Genomic DNA, 11,818 nt, shown 5'->3' with positions numbered 1-11,818 from the left:
CTGTGTCTATGAGCACCTTTAATATGGGAATCGGGATGCTCAAGACTCTTCCCAAACGATGAAGTGCTTTGTCTGTCAGCGCAGGTCTCATTCCTGTCACTAAAATCGATGCTGCTGCTTCTGTTCATTCATATATTGCATCCGCTTCTGAGTTTGCAGCCGAGAATTCCACAACATTCCCGGTTTTTTCTCTTTGCATTTCGTTCATAGTTAATATTCAATCACCGGAAAAAGGCAGCGCCCGTGACAGGATGGTATTTGAAGAATGGTAACATTTGGGTCTCCCCGCAAGGTTAGCAGCGCTATGCATACAAAAATTGCCAATTTAGGGGCTTATTCTGCTTCTAAAACTTATTTCTTGAAATATTGCCCACAGGATCTGCATAATGTATGCTATGCAAATAAACTTATTAATATTTATTTTATTTGGAAGATTGACTCGCCGTCGGCAGTAGACGGGGCCCACAAACATGCACTGATATAAAGCAAGGGCGGTAAGGAGGGCCCTGATGAGATGGCCACTTCCTCCCCCCGGGGACTCTTGTCTCCCAATTCCCGGAATATTGCATTAACCTTCAACTCTGTGTATCCAGGATTCTGTCTCCTGTTTTCAACTTGACAGAAAAGGGTTCCTTTGAATTGTAAACATTCCTGTGTGGATTATGAGGCGCAAGTCCTCGAGGAGAACTTTTAATACCTCTCCTCGGTTTTCAGAATTTGGGGGATTTGAGATTTGGGAAGAGATAACTTCCTGAGAAATGCATTGCAGCATTGGGATAATTTGGGTGGTGGTTAGGAGAGCCATGGGGGCAGGAAATGTTCAGGGAGCTCCCTTGTGTTCCTAGGTCTGTAGCACGGCTTCAGGATGTGGATTTCCTCTGGGGAGAGTGAATTCAGCATGCCTGTCACCAGACAGGAAGGGTGGCCGTGCCGTGGTCCAGGACTGGGAAAGGTAGCCAAGAGAAGGCAAGACTCAGGGAGAAAGACCCCCTGACATCGATGGTGCCCCTGTTCCTACCTAGACTGCTAGGCTCACCTAAAACGATACTGTTTCTCAAGGACTTGTTTTAGCCTGTTTACCTTCTCCGTGACCTCTGGGGCATCCATGAGCTTGGCTGCACTGTATTGGAGAACTCTAAGGTCAGGATTCAGTGTAGACCTGCGTTGGCCCATCTTCATTGTCAGATGGAGTGGCTTTAGAGACACCTAGGAGACACACCTGCGGCATCCCTGAGAGGGTGTTTCTGGAGAGGTTTAACTAAATCGGAAAGACCCACGGAAGAGCTAGGGTCCTGAGCCGAATACAAAAAGGAAAAAGAGGAACCCTGCTGGGCACCGAATCTAGCTTCCTGGTGGCAGATACAGTAAAGCCAGTCACCTGACAGTTCTGCTACTATGATGGTCTGTGTCCTCTCAAACTGCAAGCCAAAACAAATCCTTCCTTCCTTAAGTTGCTTGGTCAAGTACAAGTTGTTTTTGTTGTTGGTGGTGGGTTTTTGTTTGTTTGTTTGTTTTTGTTTTTGTTTTTCTTGTTTTTCGAGATAGGGTTTCTCTGTGTAGTTTTGGTGCCTGTCCTGGAACTCACTCTGTAGACCAGGCTGGCCTTGAACTCACAGAGATCTGCCTGCCTCTGCCTCCCGAGTGCTGGGATTAAAGGCGTGCGCCGCCGCCGCCGCCGCCGCCGCCGCCGCCGCCACCACCACCACCGCCTGGCTTGGTCAAGTATTTTGTCACAACAAGGAGGAAAGTGCTAACACGTGGAGCAAAGGTTAGTGGGAGACTTCAGCAACCCCCAACGGGCAAAGCCATCCAAGGCTCAGCCTTCCCCAGACAAAAGGTTAAAATTACCCTGCTGGAGGAAGAACTGACTAGCTGCGGTACTTATCAAGATAAGTGAGGCGGAGGATGAAATGACAGGTAAATGACAGTTACCGACCTGCAGTCCACTGCGGAAAGAAGAACTATCGTGTGCACCCATCTTGCACGCCTAGCCTTCCTGCAGGGATTTATCTATTTTAATGAAGTTTCCTTCCCCCTTCCTCACTGCCCATTGTGCTCATGTGGGGATGCTTTTGACGGCCATCTTTAGAACCTACTACATAGATTATAGGATGAGATATTCGATCATGGTGGATTAAGGAGAGAATGAACTTCCTTTGTCATCCTGCGGCCGTGACCTGCAGGGATTTGGCTGGTTCCCTTTGGGGAAAAGGAAGAGGAGATTTTTCACCAGGAGGGAAATTGTATCATGTCAGGTAGAAGCAGGTGATAGTGGTGGTGGTGGTCATGACAGGCAAGTTGAAGAATGGACTATAGGGGCTGAAGGTGTAGCTCAGCGGTTAGAAGCCCTTGCTGATCTCTCTGAGGACCTGGGTTCAGTTCCCAGCTCCCACATGGCAGCTCACTCCAGTTCCAAGAAACCCAATGCCTTCTTCTGGCCTCCACAGGTACTTTCTCTGCTTCTCAAATGTGGAGGTTACAGGTATGAGATACCATGGCTGGCCTCTGCCTAGGGCTTCTAAAAAAAAAGAAAGTATTTAATTTGGTTTTATGAATATGAGTGTTCTGTCTACATGTATGTCTGTGTACCAAGTGTGTGCCTGGTGCCCTCAGAGGCCAAAAGAAGGCGTCAGATGCCCTGGAACTGGAGTTACAGACAGTTGTGAGCCAACATGTGGAAGCTGGGAACTGAACCCAGATCCTCTGCAAGAGCAGCCAGTGCTGGTAACCATAGAACCATCTCTCCAGCCTCTCTGCCTAGGACTTTAAAACACTCCTCCTTTATGGAGAACCCCCATGTATTCTATTTGTCTGCTTGGACACCAAGTTCCCTGTCCAGGTGGCCACACACGCTCTTTCAGGATGGGGATGGACCTTGATCTTGGGCCTATCTTCCAAGGGAAGACATCCAACTGATAAAAGGAGGAGGTCCATGCTGGCTCACCCTTTCAGGCCACGCTCAGCTTGTTCCATTGTTTCTGGGCCTGTGATGGAGCTGAACACCACAGAGAGGACTGTGTGGTAAAGCAAAGCAGTTTACCTCAAGGCAGACAGGAAGCCAAGAGACAAACCCAAGAAAAGACCTGGGCAAGATAGAGCCCCCAAGGACAGCACCCCCAAGTGACCTGCTTCTTCCACTTAGACCCTGCTTCCTATAGTTTCTAGCACCTTCCAAAACAGTACCACCAACTGAGAAACAAGACTTCAACACATGAACCTGTGGGGTGGTTTTTTTTTTTTTTTTTGGCTTTGTTTTTCCAAGACAGGGTTTCCTATGTGCATCCCTGACTGTCCTGGAACTCACTATGTAGACCAGGCTGGCCTTGAACCCAGAGATCCACCTGCTTCTGCCTCCTGAGTGCTGGAATTAAAGACATGCAACGCCACCCTGACAAGCCTGTGGGATGTTTTATGTTCAAACCACAGAGTGTTATTGCTGACTCCCAAAGGCTCCTATCTACTTCATCGTGCAAAGTAGGTTTCGCTCATCTCCAACGGGCCCCCAGATTTGAACAGTTCCAACATCGCTCCAAAGTTCAAGTCCAAAGTCTCCCTTGAGATTCAAGGCCAACTCTTTGTGGGAACCTTTGTTACGCGTGACATGAAACAGAGGCTGGAGAGATGGTACTGCGGTTAAGAGCACTGGTTGCTTTTGCAGAGGACTCAGTTCGGCTCCCAGCACCTATACCGAGCAGTCCGGAACTGTCTGGAATGCCAGTTCCAGGGCATCTGAGGCCCCCTTCTGTGGGCACTTCATGTACACTGTGCGCACAGACACATGGAAGCAAAACACACACATAAAATATAAATAAATAAAATGTCAAAATCAAGTTCTGTTCTGCTATGAACAAAAGCACAGAGTAAACCTATTCTTTTATTTGTTTGTTTGTTTGTTTGTTTATTTATTTATTTATTTTAGACAGAGTCTCACTGTGTAAGCTTTGGCTGACCTGGAACTGGCTATGTAGACCAGGCTGGCTTCGAACTCAGAGATCTGCCTGCCTCTATCTCCTGAGTGTGAAATTAAAGGGGACCAGGACCAGGACACATAGCCTGTGAGGGACATTTCATTAAAACCATAACAACAAAGTCTACTCATTAAAATGTAAACAAGAAATCTACAATGAGATGGTACTTCCAGAAGATTCTTTGTGAGGATCCTATTTGTGCTTCTAAATTCTGTCATATCTTGCTATTCAGGCATTGTGATTAGAACAGATTTCAATGCATTTTATTTCATAGATTGCTGGCTCTAGAACTATGTATTTTTAGCATGTGGGATTCCGTTTGCATTCTTGCCCTGGATCTTGCCAGTATCAGGGACTAGCCCCAGTGAATGGGCTCAGTGGCATTAGCATCTGTCCAGTCGCAGGTGAAGAAGGCTGACTGGTCTAGTTCTCATTCAGACACAGCTCCTACCTGAGACATTTCTAAGCCTTAACTTCTGGTTTCCCCAGAGACTCCACATGTTATCTAATCCCCCTTGTGAATTCCTCTGTTGTGTCTGTGTGTTTGTTAGTGGGTAGTCATATGTGTGTGGGTGCAAAATACATGTTCATCTGGGTGTATGCATTTGTGCATGTAAGGACATGTGGAGGCCAGAGGTCAATGTCTGGCATCTTCTCAAGGATGGCTTTCCATATTATTTTGAGACAGTCTCTTTCAGAGCCTGGGGCTCAACTGAGTCTGGCTACAGTGGCTGGAACCAGGCTAGACTGGCTGGCCAGTGAGTTCCAGGCATCTGTCTGTCTATGCCTCAACAGAGCTGGGATTTCAGGTCCGTGTTGCCAAGTCCGGAGTTTTTATATGCTTGCTGCGGAGTCAAACTCAGTACCTCATGCTTGTGTGGCCAGCACTTAACCAGCTGAACCATTTCCCCGGCCGGCGCCTGTGAATTCCTCTTCTGCAGAAAGCAGCAGCAGTGATCTCTGTTGCTTGCAGCTTAGCGAGCCTGATCAAATGCAACTGGCTCCAGGTTATCTCATTTGAGTCAGTTCAGCGCACACTGAGTCCTTGCCCCGTGGCCGGCTGGCTCACAGGCCAACAGTGAGACAAAGATGTACCAGACGGATTCATATTATGAGATAATCGTAGCTGACATTGCTGGGCATGGTGGCCTATGCCTGTCATCACAGAGCTTGGGAAGTGGAGGCAGAGAGATGAGGAGGAGCTCAAGGTCTTTCTCGGCTACATAGGGAGTTTGAGGCCAGCCTGGCCTACACAAGACACTGTTTCAAGACGAAACGAAACAAAATGGTAGGGCTGGAGAAATGCTCAGCCGTTAGAAGATTTTCCTCCCAAGCGTGAGGACCGGGACCTGGAAGTGCAGAACCCATGCCAACGCCACGTGAGTGTGGTGGCCCACCTCAGAAGATGAAGACAGGATCTCCAGCGCTTGCTGACTAAGGAGTTCAGCTGTATGAGCTAGCTCTGGGTTTGATTGAGAGATGCTGATTCAATGAATGACGTGGCTGAGTGCAAGCACACATGCACGCATACATGCATACCACAGATACAAGAAAACAATTAAATAAATACCCCTGAGGCTGGAGAGGTGGTTCAGAGGGTTAGCTGGCTGCTCTTGCAGAGGACCTGGGTCCAGTTCCCAGCCGCCACGTGGTGGCTGACAGCCATCTCTAACTCCAGTTCCAGGGGTCTCAACACCCTCTTCCAGTCGCCATAGGCATGCATATGGTACACATACATACATGTAGGCAAAGCACTTATACACATGAAATAAAAAAAATGAATAAATCTTTAAAAAATGAAAGCCAATAGATTAAAAAAAGAGAAAACTATTAGCTGACATTAATGAGCACACGTACTGAGACAGACACTATGTTGTGAACCCCAACTCCCTCCCCCCCTCCCCCAATATTTTGGTTCTCATAACCACTTCTTGTGGTAATTGCTGTCGTTGACCTCACATTGGGGACAGGGAAATCAAGACTCAGAGAAGGTGGAGTAACCTAACTGAGACACACAGCAGGCCTCTAACGACAATGAGGAGATGACCATGTGCACTCTGGAACTGGTTGGCCAGAGGCAGGGCGGGGCACTTCAGACTGTGGAAAGTGTGTTCCCAAAGGACCAGAGGCACTAGGTTACGGGGACAGAGTGGCCTGTGGCGGTGTGGGGCCAGGGAGGGGAGGGCAGGAAGGCAGGGCCCAGACCTCGCCCCCCCTCATCACCAAGCACTGAACTGAGCTCTGGTGCACTGAGCCTGAGAAGCCGAACTTGATCCTGGAGGCTGTGGAGCCATGAAGGGATTTTCAGTGGATTTACAATTCGGAAATCCTCTTGCAGGTTTGCAGGGTGTGTGGGCTGGAAGGAGGACGCTATTGGGAGGCCTTTATGTAATCCAGGTGAGAAACGAGCAGGGCCAGGATGAAGCCCCGCTGGTGGGAAGAGGAAATGGATGGAGGGCCAGAGATGAGAGAGGGAGGCCGCGCATACTAAGAGGAAGGGAAGCACTCAGGGTGAGGTCCCCTGAGTCTGCCTGGGAGGTGGGGGTGCTGCTGAGCCTAGGCTGAGATGAGAGCTACAGGAGAAAGAATGAGGCTGTGTTCTAAGCAGCGAGGTGGCAGCCCCGGGGAGCTGGGCTGAAGATACAGCTAATGATGGCGGACAATTACGAAGGCAGGCAGCAGAAAGGGCGACCTCCCAGGGATGCAGGAAGATTAAATGAATTAATACACACGGTGGGCTGAGAATCGCGCCTCTCACAAAGCAAGCATGCTAAAAGAATTTGCTATTAATTTTACTATTGTTAGCCTTGTTTCTCGGTGCAGGAAACTGGGGCAGAGTGCTCGTGGAGCTGGCCAGGGTCACGCGGCCACAGGACGGCTACCGGCTCACCCAGGGCACTGTCCTGGCCCCACACCATGCTGCCTGCGGCAAACGGAGTGTGGAGAGTGACCAGAGGTGTGTGTGTGTGTGGGTAGCTCACACAGGGGGAGCAGGAGAGGGGTAAAGAGAGAGGCCAAGAGAAACCCTTCTTTAGCTAAAGTGTGTGTCCTGTAGGCCTCTCTGGAGCCCAGATTTCAGCTACATACACTGCTCATCCCTGGAGAACCTTTAAGAGATAAACTCACCATCTTCTTGCCTCCTACCCATGAACCTCTGCTTCAGTCATTCTGGAAGGGTCAAGGTCCTGGACCAAGTTTGAGAGTCCTTGGACACAGGAACGAGGCTGAGCACCCAGGACTGAGATGTAAGGGTAGACATGGTACCAATTTGTTTGTTAGCATCTCTTGAGACAAAGGCTCATGCATCCCAGGCTGACCTCCAACTCAATAAAGAGCGAAGAGTGACCTTCAACTTCTGATCTTCCACTTCCTGGCATGCACCACCACAGTGCATGGGGATGCAAGCCAGAGCTTTTCAAACTTTAGGCAGGTGCCCTACCAACTGAGTTACGTGCCAGCCCCGCAGCACGGTCCCTGTTACGTGCTGAAATGAAGACTCCATGAGGCAACACTGGCGGGTGATGGCGGCAGGGCTGAGGGACGGGGATGGGGTGAACCCAACGTGGCAGCCTTGACACATCCCTGTGGGGTGGGCAGCCGAAGCAATATGCCTCAGATTGGGTTCGGCGTCCCCCTGGAAAGTCCCTTAGAACCTGTTTCCTCCTGGTGAGACTGGACCCCCGAATCTCTGCCTTGCAGGGTTCCTGCGATTAAATGACAGGATGTGAGGCTCCTTTAGGGGCTGCAGGGAGGGTGTGCGCGCGTCTCCAAACAGAGCGCTCTGTCACAATCCTGTTGCTTCCACCTCTGGAGGTGGCTGGTGACAGACTGGGAAAAGAGCGTGGGGGAAGCTGTCTGGGACTCGTGGGCAGCTCAGTGGCTTGGTAGACAAGCGGAGCGAGGTCAGCGTGGCTGCACTGAAGAGGTGCGGGGGCGGGGGCTGGCTCATCAGACCCAGGTGGGTCGATGGACTGTGACCTCCTCCTCCATGCTTATCCTGGAGCATGCCTGCTGGTGTGTTGCTCAGGAGTGCTGCGGGTGTGTGTGTGTGGGGGGGGGTGTTTGGGGCTTGCCTGAGTGCAAGCATGTGGTGCGAGCGAGAGTGTGTATGTGTTTTTGCATGAGTGCATGTGTGCGTACGCCCAGCTTGGCTCCACACTCAAAAGGACCCCCCTCCCCAGAGAGGTGGTAGGTAGGATGACTTCTCTGAGAAGCAAGCCTCTCCAGTGGGTGACTTTTCTGCTGACCTCCTCTTCCGAGCCGTGGGGATAATTGGAGCGCTTGCAGCGTTCGGTTTGTTTGGGTGTCAATGTCGGATGAGCCAAGCACGCGCACATGGGTCCAGTGCCAGCCAGCCACCCACCCACCCATGGGGCAACCACAGGTCAGTAAAAAGGGCGGTTGTTTACCAAGGTGCGCCCTGGTGGTATTGAGATCGGCCGGATGGTGGCCTCTTGGCTGCCGGTGATGAGTGAGAGACTGGGAGAAGGAGTGGGGGGGAGGGCTTGTGATGTCTCAACGTGCCCTGGCTCAATAAACAGCCCCAGAGAGGCCCACTCTTGTCGTATCGATGTCGTCCTCCAAAAGCCAGCTTCCTGCCGCAGCTGTGACTGGAGAGCTGTGCACTTTGACCCTGGTGTGATTTGTGTGTTGTGTGTGACGGTCCTCTGAGCTAAGCACAGGGAGTTCAGTTATGCCTGTTTGCAAAAGACCATCCCAGTGGGGCCTGTTGACTGTTCACACACACACTCCAGGGTCACAAGGGTCACAAGGCCCTCACCCATGGATCTAGCTCCCCCATACCACCTGTTGTATGCAGTTCTGCCTAATTGAACATGGTCTGGAGAGGAGCTAGAGTACATAGACCAGGGAAGATTAGGGGACTGTCCTTCAATGCCCCATTCTTAGGGTACTAGGTTGCAGACACTCACAGGCCATCCATCCTGATGACATTTGACATGATGTAATCATGTAGGTAGTCATCTACAGAGTTTATACTGGAGAATCACTCAATAGTTACACACACACACACACACACACACACACACACACACACCCCTCATTCTAAGTACATTTATGATTTTGTGTTGGGTCACATTCGCAGCTATCCCATGGGCCGCCGGTGGGACGTGTCTGGTAGAAGTCTCTTGGGGCTCTGGGTGGGTCAAAGAGAGGGTAAATGTGATCTCCACCTAGACTGGGTTCCTCCTATGGGGCTAGCATCCCATACAGGAATGTTGTGGTAAGTTTAACAACAGGCTCTCTCGGGAAGGGTCCCCTTGCTATCTCGGTGTGTAGGGTTGTGTCAAGAAGCCCGCCAGTTTGGGAGCGGGATATGCTAGTTTAAGGACACAATTGTGGCGGCATCTCTCCAAGCTGTAAAAGCTGGGGTCAGCTAGTACCTGGTGCATAGCAGGCCTTCAAGCAATACCTGTTTAAATGAATAAGTGAATGGACAGATACCAAATGAATAAACACATGGGCGAACTAACGAATGAATGAATGAAGAGCTGGCTGGCTGGCTGGGAGCTGAGTCAAGAGGGCTGTTGCAGGTTGGGCTGCTTTTGTTGAGAGACAGAGCAAGGGGACAGAAACCTCGGAAATCAGGACCCGGCTGACCCGAGGGGTCCCAGCCCCAGCTTCCCCAGCTCTGGGCACCGCTTAGCATTCTCTCATAAATAACCCGGGTGCCGCTGGATGCGGGTTTGGGACAAAAACCGTATTAATGAATTATTGGAAAAACTGAGCCCTGCTCCAGGCCAGAGAAGCAGCAAGCACAGGGGGGTGCTGCCAGGAGGCCGGGGGCGGGGGGAGGTCCTCTGAAGAGTGAGAAAGAGAATTTAAGAGCTGCAGTTCACACAGACTGAGGGAATCCCTCACAGCCTGACTGGGTTGGGGTCAAGCTACCTCAGGACCTTTGTTTGCTCTTGCAATGCCCCTAGACACCCCCCAAATCTCCCCACCCCACCCCCCACCCCGTGACACCCTCACTTTGCCTTGACTGAAGGTCGCTTCCTCTTATATACCTCCCCTGATGACCTTGCCTAACATGACATTGTTCTCCGCTCCCACCCTTCTATTCTCCCTCTATTTTCTTTTCTAGATTTTTCTAGAAGCAGACCCAGATGAAAAATGTGAAAGTGAACAGGATTTGTTGGCTCTAGGAAGTAGTTAAAAAAAAGGGGGGGTGAGGAAGGTACGGACAATGAGTTGCCACCGTGTGTGTGTGTGTGTGTGTGTGTGTGTGTGTGTGTGTGTGTGTGTAGATGTAGAGCTCATGAACACGTTCTCAGAGACACCTCCCTGAGTGGCGAGGGAGCTAGGAGGGTTGGCCCTAAGCTCCGTGAGTCAAAGGTCAGGAGCCGTTCCTAAGGAACGTTTTCCGGTGTGGCTTGAGCTGATGAGATAGTTCAGTGGGCGGAAGGAGTGTGACACTAATCCTGACGAGCTGAGTTTGATCCCCATGACGGGGTGGAAAGAGGGAAGTGACTCCTGAAGGTGTCCTCTGACCTCCACGTGCACACTGTGTGGCATGTGTTCCTGAAACACACGCACACGTGTGCACACACGCACCCCCCTCCCACCCCATCCCACATCTAAATAAAAAATATAAAGAATGACATAGTTTGGCATCAGAACCAGTCATTCAGGAAGTAGGTCTTTGGGTACAGCACTTCCTGTCTCTCTGACTCCTCCCCCTAGGTTTCCTCCAATCACTGTCCTGAGCTAGGGCATTCTATACCCGGAAGTCCGGCTTGTGCTGGTTTGGCCTGGCCCACAGAGGCCTGCAAAGCCGCCTCCTTCAGGGAAGAGCATTCTCCCAGGACCTTCGCTGGAGTGTTGGGCTTTCCTGCCTCATCTGGAGTAACCAGCGCTTTAGGCGTCGTTGCGGGAGCAGCAGAATGCCCCACTGTTGGGGTAGGGGCGACTGGGGGTCTTCTGGTGTGCGGAGAGGCGCTTGGGCACACTGATCCCAGATGACCCCACCTCTGCTTGTCCTCAGTGCTGGATGATGGGGAAGCGTGCAGACGCAGGAACGAAGTAGCCGGACCCTCTCTGGGTCTGCAGGCCACTTGTGGTCATGAGGATGCCGTGGTGGGTGCCTCTCAGAGTGCGTCCAGGGCAGTGCGACCTGGCATAACCTTCAGGAGCCACGGTGACAAGACTCGGTGACATGGCAACACAAGGTTTCTTTTCCTGGACCCTAGAGAATCAAACATAACGAAGGCTGGTTTCTCAGCATTGCGGCAATCGGAGACTTGGGATCCGAATTTATTTGACTTGGAAAAATAAAACAGGATGACATTTATTGCGGGAGGATGTGGCGGTGTAAATTCAAGCCCACTCCAGTGCAGGAGGCCCTTGGGGCCTCTAGGCGGAAGGGTCTGGATTGAAAGGCTGGCCCTGGCCAAGTAGGGGGTGGGAGGTGGGGGTGGGAGGGGCACGGAGGCCACTAGGGAGACAGCTGAAGGATGTAATGTTTTGTTTTGTTTTTAATGTTCTTGAAAAACAACATTTCTTTATTTCTGATAGTAAAAATAACACAAGCTGCTTGTGGAAAATTGGGGAGAAACCATAATACATGAAGTCAGAGTTGCAAATCACCCCTAATTCCATCACCCACGATAGTCATTAAAACAGTATTATCCAACCTTCTCATCTTTATTCCATGCCCGGCTCTTCCCATAATTGAGGCCATATTAATATTATTTATATAATTTATATTCCATCTACCGAGGACAGCGGATCCCTGAGCTCTACGCAGTAAACAAATGAGAAGCCCGCACACACAGTCCCTTGCCCATCCACACTCACGTCTTAATTTGCAGGGCGGTGGATCACAGAGGGAA

This window comes from Peromyscus maniculatus, chromosome 21, assembly GCF_049852395.1.
Source record: "Peromyscus maniculatus bairdii isolate BWxNUB_F1_BW_parent chromosome 21, HU_Pman_BW_mat_3.1, whole genome shotgun sequence".
In the NCBI taxonomy this organism is placed as follows: domain Eukaryota; kingdom Metazoa; phylum Chordata; class Mammalia; order Rodentia; family Cricetidae; genus Peromyscus; species Peromyscus maniculatus.
This window is presented reverse-complemented; position numbering follows the sequence as displayed.